The sequence below is a fragment of the Elephantulus edwardii genome, unplaced genomic scaffold (genome assembly GCF_000299155.1).
Source record: "Elephantulus edwardii isolate Elephantulus edwardi_28Jun2011 unplaced genomic scaffold, EleEdw1.0 scaffold00238, whole genome shotgun sequence".
Classification (NCBI taxonomy): domain Eukaryota; kingdom Metazoa; phylum Chordata; class Mammalia; order Macroscelidea; family Macroscelididae; genus Elephantulus; species Elephantulus edwardii.
Genome location: NW_006399988.1, coordinates 1,524,637 through 1,532,604, shown reverse-complemented (window position 1 = coordinate 1,532,604; position 7,968 = coordinate 1,524,637). Strand labels below are relative to the sequence as shown.

Genomic DNA, 7,968 nt, shown 5'->3' with positions numbered 1-7,968 from the left:
TTGAGATTGTTCACAGCTTTAGTTTGCTTGGCTCCACAGTCAATACTCTTGGCACTAGCAGCCAGGAAATTAAGAGACTTATTGCCATGGGAAAGTCTGCTGTTAGGGACCTCTCCAAAGGACTGAAGAGAAATGGTGTTTCTCTGGAGACTAAGGTGCATCTGATACAGGCCATGGTCTTTGGTATCACTTGTTATGCATCAGAAAGTTGAACAGAGACTAGGGAGGATAGAAGGAGAATTGATGCCTTTGAGCTTTGGTGTTGGAGAAGAGTATTGAGGGTACCATGGACTGCTAAGAAAACAAACAGACTCATCATCGAGAGAGTTATTCTGAGCTGCTCCTTGGAGGCAAGGATTCTGAGGCTCCGTCTAGCATACTTTGGTCATGTTGTAAGGTGAGACCGGTACTTGGAGAAGGACATCATGCTTGGGAGGGTGGAGTGCAGGCGCAGGAGGGGAAGGCCCTCTATGAGGTGGATTGATTCAGTGACTGGGATAATCGGGATGGGTGTGTCTGAGACAGTGAGATTGGCAAAGGACAGAGCAGAGTTTAGGGCTGTTGTATGTAGGGTCACTATGAGTTGCAAGCGACTCGACGCCACATAACAACAACGACAACATATGCACCCACAGACTCAGATTCATGTACATACCTATATATGCTTATATACATATTATATAACCATAATATAGTATTTGGTGGTGTTGCAACATTGTATTTCTCATAAAACCATCTTTTTCTTAGTGATATTTATGTTGGTCAAGCTGTGTGCATTATCACCTACATTCACTGCTGCCTCTCCCGTTACCAAAATTGAAAGTGTCTACTATTTCGGGAAAAGACATCATGATTGGAACGGCCAGTGAAGGAGCGGCAGACCTTCAATGAGGTGGATTGACACAGTTGTGCTCTGATGTTCTGAAGCACAGCAGATTATGTAGATGGCACAAGATTGGGCAGGGTTTTATTCTAGGTTGCTGTGAGGTGGAGATGACTCAGAGCACCTACCAACAAGAGTACCTATTTCAAGAGCCCTTTCTTCCCATCCCCCAACCCATCCCAATGGCATCTGTTTCTATGTGTCTATATATGTATTTATATATGTCTGTGTGTATATACACAAAGTATATATCCTTTTGTGGTTGATTTCACTCAGCATAATGTCATCCAGATGTTATGTTGGGAGGACTCTGTTATTTGTGTATTTTGTTGCATGTATGTACTGTATTTTGTATATCTGCTCATCTGTCATGTAGCACTTTGGTTGGCTCCGTATTTTCACTGTTGTGGATATACTACTGTGAGCATATTCTCCCAGACTCATCTCCTCTTATTTGGAAACACAGAAAACTCTGGCTTCTTAGGTTCTTATAATAAAATACCACAAAATAGGTAGCTTTGAAGAACAAACATTTCCGCCCCCCCTCACAGTTCTAGAAGGTTTTGAGAGAGGAACTGTTTCATGTTTCTCTCCTACCTTCTAGTTGTTGCTGGCAGCCATTGGTGGTAATTTTGTGCATCCTCACATGATGCTGTTTTCCCTGTGTGTTTGCCTCTGTTTCAATGTGGGGTCTCCCCCTTTGAAAGTCACCCCTCAGGAGGATGAAGACCAGGAGCTACTCTGGTATTACTTAATTCTGTATCTTAAAGAAATTATTTTGTGCAAACAATTTCACATTCATAAGTAGAGGAGTTATGATTTAAAGTTATCTTTTGGGGGTACAGTTCAATCCAAATCAATAATAGCCATTTCTTAGTTACGGGTTACTAAGTTATCAATGACATCAGGCATTGTAGCTGTTGCTGTTTAATTTTAAAAGTACCATGTAAATAAAAAATGCTATTTTTCTAGTAAGAAGTGTAGGGTTCCCTGGACCTGCTCTCGTAGCCAGACTGCCACTGCCTGGCCCAGCTTTTCCCAACCAGCCGCTGACTTGGTGTCATAGCTGATTGATGTCATTCTAGTCATAATGCTGCTTCCCAGCTGGCCAGGATGGAAAATGGATTTATTATTGTGGCATATTTTTCACTGTGTCTGAAAGAAAATGAAGCAGACATGAATATATGAAAGTATCACTTCTGTTTTTACAGGTGTGCCTGAAGGAAACAAAGTACCTTTCATTTGCAATAGAATGTACCTCTATGGAAAAAGCAAATTAAAATAAGAAAGAAAGAAAACTTGTCCTCAGATAGTTTTGTAAAATATAAGACATGCTGGGAATGGTCTTATGTCCAAAAAACTTGAAGGACTGTAGAGTCGCCTGCCCAGTTGCTGGCATTGTTTCTGTCTCTATAGACTGGACTTGGCTTTAATTTTTGCCTCAGTTTCTCCATGGATAAAATGGAGACCTCCCTACGGTATTTGTGATTTTATCTTTCCTTTTCCTTTTTTTTTCAAACTTTTCACTAAATTGTAATATGCCTCCAGAAAAGCACACATATTCTCACAATACAGCTTGAGGGAATTAAAAATTTGTGTACAGCTCTGTAATTAGCCCCTGGTCAAGAAACAGCATGACAGTACTACAGATGAGATGTGAGCACGAAGGAAGGAAAAATTAGGAAATAGATAATTGACAATTGTTAAGATGGGTGAATGGAAAGGCAATATAAAATAAGAGCTTGATTAGCACAGTGTCCCAAAAGAAAGAAGAGAAACAGATATGGAAGAAGAGATGGAATTAGAGGAAAGAAGTGGAAAAAGTATGATTATAATGATATTGAGCATGATGTTACAGAATGACTTGTGTATGAATGGTTACATGAAAATTGTGTGCTTTGTAAACTTTCACTCAAAAAGGAAGAAAGCAGTCTGATCAGCATTCCAAAAGTCCTTTTGTGGCCCTCCTAGACTCCACACCACACACACACACACACACACAGGGAGGGAGGGAGGGAGGGAAGGGGGAGAGAGAGAAGACAGAGAGCTGCTCAACTTGAAGGCAATAAACAACAACAATATATCTAAGACCAAGCGTATATGTTACATGTATCAAAACTAGATTACAAATTATCACAGTCATCATCACCATTGTCATTTTCATCTTTTCTTTTCAATGCATTAGCTAGTTTATTGGCAGTATTTTGTAATGATACCATACTAGCGGTAATAAGAATATTTTTGGCCCAATTAATGATTGATTTATAAAAGCATTTTGAACATCTGTTGTTGGAATCAATACTTTTACCATTGAGGACTGTGATGTGGACATCTGGACTGTAAATCGTTGCCCTGTGAGGGACATTAGAGTCCCTAGTTTAGTTGAAACAGACATGGTTTGTGCGGTTAGTGTACCTAATGTGGAAGTACTAGCTCTGCTAGTAACAGAACCAACACTTAGCATTGGAACTGTTATTCTTCCTGCAGCACCAGATGTCTTTTTCTGTATAGATTTAAGCCTATAATTTGGAGCAGTTAAACAGTAACTATCAGGTGGCAATCTAGGACCAGAGGCTTGATCAAAGGCAAAGGATTTTGGTTTCTTTGTTGTGCAATATGTGGTTAAAAAAAATCTCATTGGGGTAGGAGAGGTAAAATATTGGTCAGCTCAACACTGGATTGCCAATCGCACATCGTCTGCATCACCAGTTGCTTTCTTTGTATGGCTTGGATAAATTTTTGTATTATCTAGAACTGTAGTTACATAATGGAAAGCAAACTCCAACATCTGATTTATGACTCTTGGCTCCTATTCTGTAATTCCAACATCCTTCAGGATTTGTGCCATTATTGTGCATCTTCTGGCATGCCCTTGGGAAAAATCATCCTTCCAGACTCCATGATACCCAGTGATCAGACTTCTTTAGCTAAATCACCCACATTAATGTATTTGAGTCCTGATCTTGAGGCAAGCTCTTTGCCTAGTGTGGTTTTTCCAACCCTTTGTATACCAGTGAGCAAGATGTTCAGCTATCACATGGTCCCACCACAGTGGCTCCTAGTTCTATAGATATAGATCCACTATTGGATTCTATTGGCCAGGATTTTAATGAAGATGTTTGCATCTATGTGCATGAGAGATATTGGCCTATAGTTTTTTATTTTGGTGTTGTCTTTACCTGACTTTGGTATCAGGGATATGTTGCTTCATTGAATGAGTCTAGGTGTAGTGTATATTCTTCTATTATCTGAAATAATTTTATGTAGAATTGGTGATAGCTCTTCTCTGAATATTTGATAAAATTCACTGGTAAAACCATATGGTCTAGGACTTTATTTAGTTGAAAGTTGTTTTATGACCTGTTCAGTTTCCCCTTTTGTAATGACTCTCTTCAGGTATTCTACTTTGGTCTGTGTCCGTTTTGGTAGGTTGTATTTGTCCATTTCCTCTATGTTTCATAGTTTTTTAAATATAGTTTTTAATAATATTCTATTTTTAGCCTTTTTATTTCAGTTGGTTCTTTTGTGACATCACCCTTTCATCTCTTATTAATATTTTCTGTGTCTTTTCTTTCTCTTCCATTGTTACCTTTGCTGGTGGTTTGTAAATTTTATTGACCTTTTCAAAGAACCAACTCCTGGTCTTATTAGTGGTTTCAGTTGTTTTTCTGTTTTATATTTCATTTATTTCTGCCCTAATTTTTTATAACTTACTTTCTTTTAGAGATTATTGGGTGTTTTGGGATTTTTTTAATGTTCTTTTTGTACTTGTTAGAAGTACTGGGTTATAATAGCTTATCTTTTTTTCTTCCCTTTTGATATGTTTGCTTATTGTTATGAATTGACCTCTAATTCTACTTTTGCTATATCCTAGAGGTTTTGGTAAATTGTGTCTTAATTCTCATTTGTTTCAAGAAACTTTTTAGTTGTTTTTTTTTTATTTCTTTATTACCCACTCATGTTCAAGCAGGGCATTGTTCAGCTAAAAGGTGTATAATTTTTTTATCCTTTGTCCTCTTGTTGTTGACCATTGTAATTGTACTTCATGAAAGAAGGCGCCCATCATGTCAATGTCCTAATCCCTGGAATCTGTGAAAATGTTACATCTGCAAAAGGGACTTGAGTTTAGGAATCTAGATTGGGAAATTATTCTGGATAATACAGGGGCCAATTGAATCTTATAAGGCCTTTTCTAGTTTCAAGAGAGAACTAGAAAGATCATGGTGTGAGGACTCAATTCACCAGTGTGGTCTTTAAAGATGAAGAAAGGGCTTCACATGCCAGGGAATGCAGCAAGTCCTCTCTAAGTAGGAAAGGGCAAGAAAACAGACATCTTGGAGAGCTGCCAAAAATCACACAGTCTGCCAACACCGTGATGTTAGCCTTGTGAAACCTGTGTCAACCTTCTGATGAACAGAACTACAAGATAATAAATTAGTGTTGAATTCGGCTATGATGTTGCTGGTTAGTGTAGGACACAAGAGTCAAGCACAGGGCTCTGTTTCCAAAGGCTTTAAGTTCTTTTTAATATGTTTTGATCTTCTATGGAACCTCTCTATCAAGAAGGTAAAATAAAAGTCTAAATTCTATCAAGCATCAGGTTAAGTTAGGAAACAGATGTTTTTGAAGCTCCTTTACTTACTCATCTGCCATGGTGAATGCCACCTATTTAGAAAAATGTAATGTGATATGTTTCTAGTACTTCGATGTGAATTATTCTAATGTGTTATCTCTTCCTAAAGTATGTGCATTCTACAATATGTCCCGAAGAATGACTCTAATATTTATGTAAAGACATTTACAAGAGTGAGCTCGAGTTGCCTCTTTGAGTTGATACACTCTGTGAGTACATGTTCATTGCAAGCCCCTTCTTCTCCAGTCCCCATACAGAATCAGAAAAAGGCAAAGACCCTCTTTCCCTTGCTGCCTTATAGCTAGGAGTGGTCAATGACCAAAGAACTCTATACTAGAGAACTAAGTCTTTCCTGACCCTTAATCTTACTTCCCCTATAAACTCTATAAGCATGAGTTCTGTGAGTCCTGTGTGGGCACTCCAACAAATTATCAAATCCAACAGAGAGTATAGAGTGTTGTGGAGGGATTTGGTTGGTGTCAGAATTGTTAAAAAGAGTGGATGATAAAGACACAGCTGTCTTGATGGGAATCATCTTGGGCTGCTGTGGATGCTGAAGGCATTTCCCCCCTCCCCTTCGTGAAGTTAGAGGAGATCAGAGTCTATCCTACTGCACCACATTTTTACAGAACTCACCCAGTCACTCTGCAGGAAATGACCTGGAAGTTTTCTCCTAGGAAGAGTATAGCCTAGAAAATGCTACTGGGGAGCAGTGGGGAACTGTTCCCTGTGGAAGTTCTTTTCTGTTACAGTAGGTCTTGAAATCAGAAATCAGTTCAATAGCACCTAACAACAATTGAAAAGATACAAACTACTGACACAGCCCAATTCTTTCTTTCTTTCTTCTTTTTTTTTCTATATTAAACTTAAAAGTGATGGCTGGAGCTATAGTGGCCAACTTGTAGTGACAAGCATGCAGATGAAAACCAACATACAGATGGCAAGGTGGAAGATAGAACAACCTAGTCTACTCAGTATACAGCAGAGTCAGTGGGCAATCAGCACTCACATTCCTCAGGGGGCCTAGTTTTTTAAGGAAGAAACCAAGCTCCTTGCATGCCAGTGTTTTCTATTACTTGCAGCTGAATACTTTCCAAAGGCATGCAGATGCTTTTCAAATTACAAGAAGCCAACTACTAAGAGATGAAGATGTGGGCTATAGGAATTATTTAGAAGAAAAGGAATTCCTGTGATCCTTACCCATTCTCTTATACACTTGAGCACAAAGAAAGTTTGGGGAAATATCCCAGAGAAATAGGATTTAGTTATCGATAGCCAATAAATCTGATACATTTCATTTGATGAGAAGAAATGCAAGACTTGGGATATTAATGGAGAAGTTAGTTACAGGGGCTTGAGAGAGCAAATATTTTATTTTTGTTTCCGGTAGAAGTGGCAAAGGATTTTTTTTTTAAAGTCAGTGCTATAGAGGCAATTCAGTGTAGGTCAGTGTCTTATTCTTCACTTTCTAATGGGTGGTTTTAAAACACTAGAAACTTAATTTTTTGCAAAATTAGTTTGGTGGAAACCTGAATTTATGCCTTCCAGCCTGTCTTTCATCTGTAGGCCCAACATTCCTGCGTTCGTTGTCCCTCCTTTCCTGGAGTCTCTCCTTCTTTGCCCTCTCTTTTATGTCTAATGAAGCTCTTTATAGTGTGATTAGATTTAGGACACATTCTACATTGATACAACTTCATGAACATAAAAAAAGCCTTAGTTCATTATCATCAAATTGAAACAAACTCATAGCTAATCATTACATGAGTTTCTGAGGCTGTAAGGAGATTTGTATATCTTTCTACCTATACACCTTCATCCACTGGTGAATTCTAACTTCCAGAGAGATGTAGCCTTTGATTTAGCAGCACAACTTCTCATAGACTGTTTCCAAATGGGATTACATCCTCAAGTATAAGAATTAAGATCCCAGCACACCTTTTATGGGGGAAGGCAAAATCCAGTTCTTTTAAAAAAATTGTAATTATTTTCTTGGAAAATCAAATACACAATTTGGAATGAATTTGAGACAGATTGTGCTGTAAGATTTGCTTTTAAGTAGCTCAGCAAAGTGTTACAAACAAGAAACAATAAACAAAATGTAGTACAGGAACAAAAGTAGAAAAACTAGTATATGACTATCTGAACAGTAAATCTGGTTTGCAGTACTTTAAACCTTTAAGTACATAATGTTGAATGTCTATGGTCCGTGCAGAGTTACAACTTCATACTTCAAAAATAACATCATGCTAATTTCTAAGAAAACCAATTTTTCAAAAAGGCATAGCCCAGATATTCCCACATTTGACTAACTTGAAGTTTGTTGCTATTAGGAACCATTGTGTCCAGTACAACTACTAGGAATCAGATCGACTACATCTGTGGAAGGAACCGCTGGAGAAGCTCAATATCAGCTGTGAAAACTAGGCCGGGGGCTGATTGTGGAACAGACCAC

The 7,968-nt window shown here is 38.3% G+C and overlaps 1 protein-coding gene and 1 pseudogene across 1 annotated transcript in view; one reads left to right on the top strand and one right to left on the bottom strand.

Annotated features, from left to right (window-relative positions):
• The window catches only part of LOC102848488 (chromosome unknown open reading frame, human C9orf3), a 704,390-nt gene that overhangs the window by 309,220 nt on the left and 387,202 nt on the right, over nt 1-7,968 (top strand). The gene's annotated exons all lie outside the window — the stretch shown is intronic.
• LOC102871982 lies at nt 3,007-3,784 on the bottom strand (annotated as a pseudogene).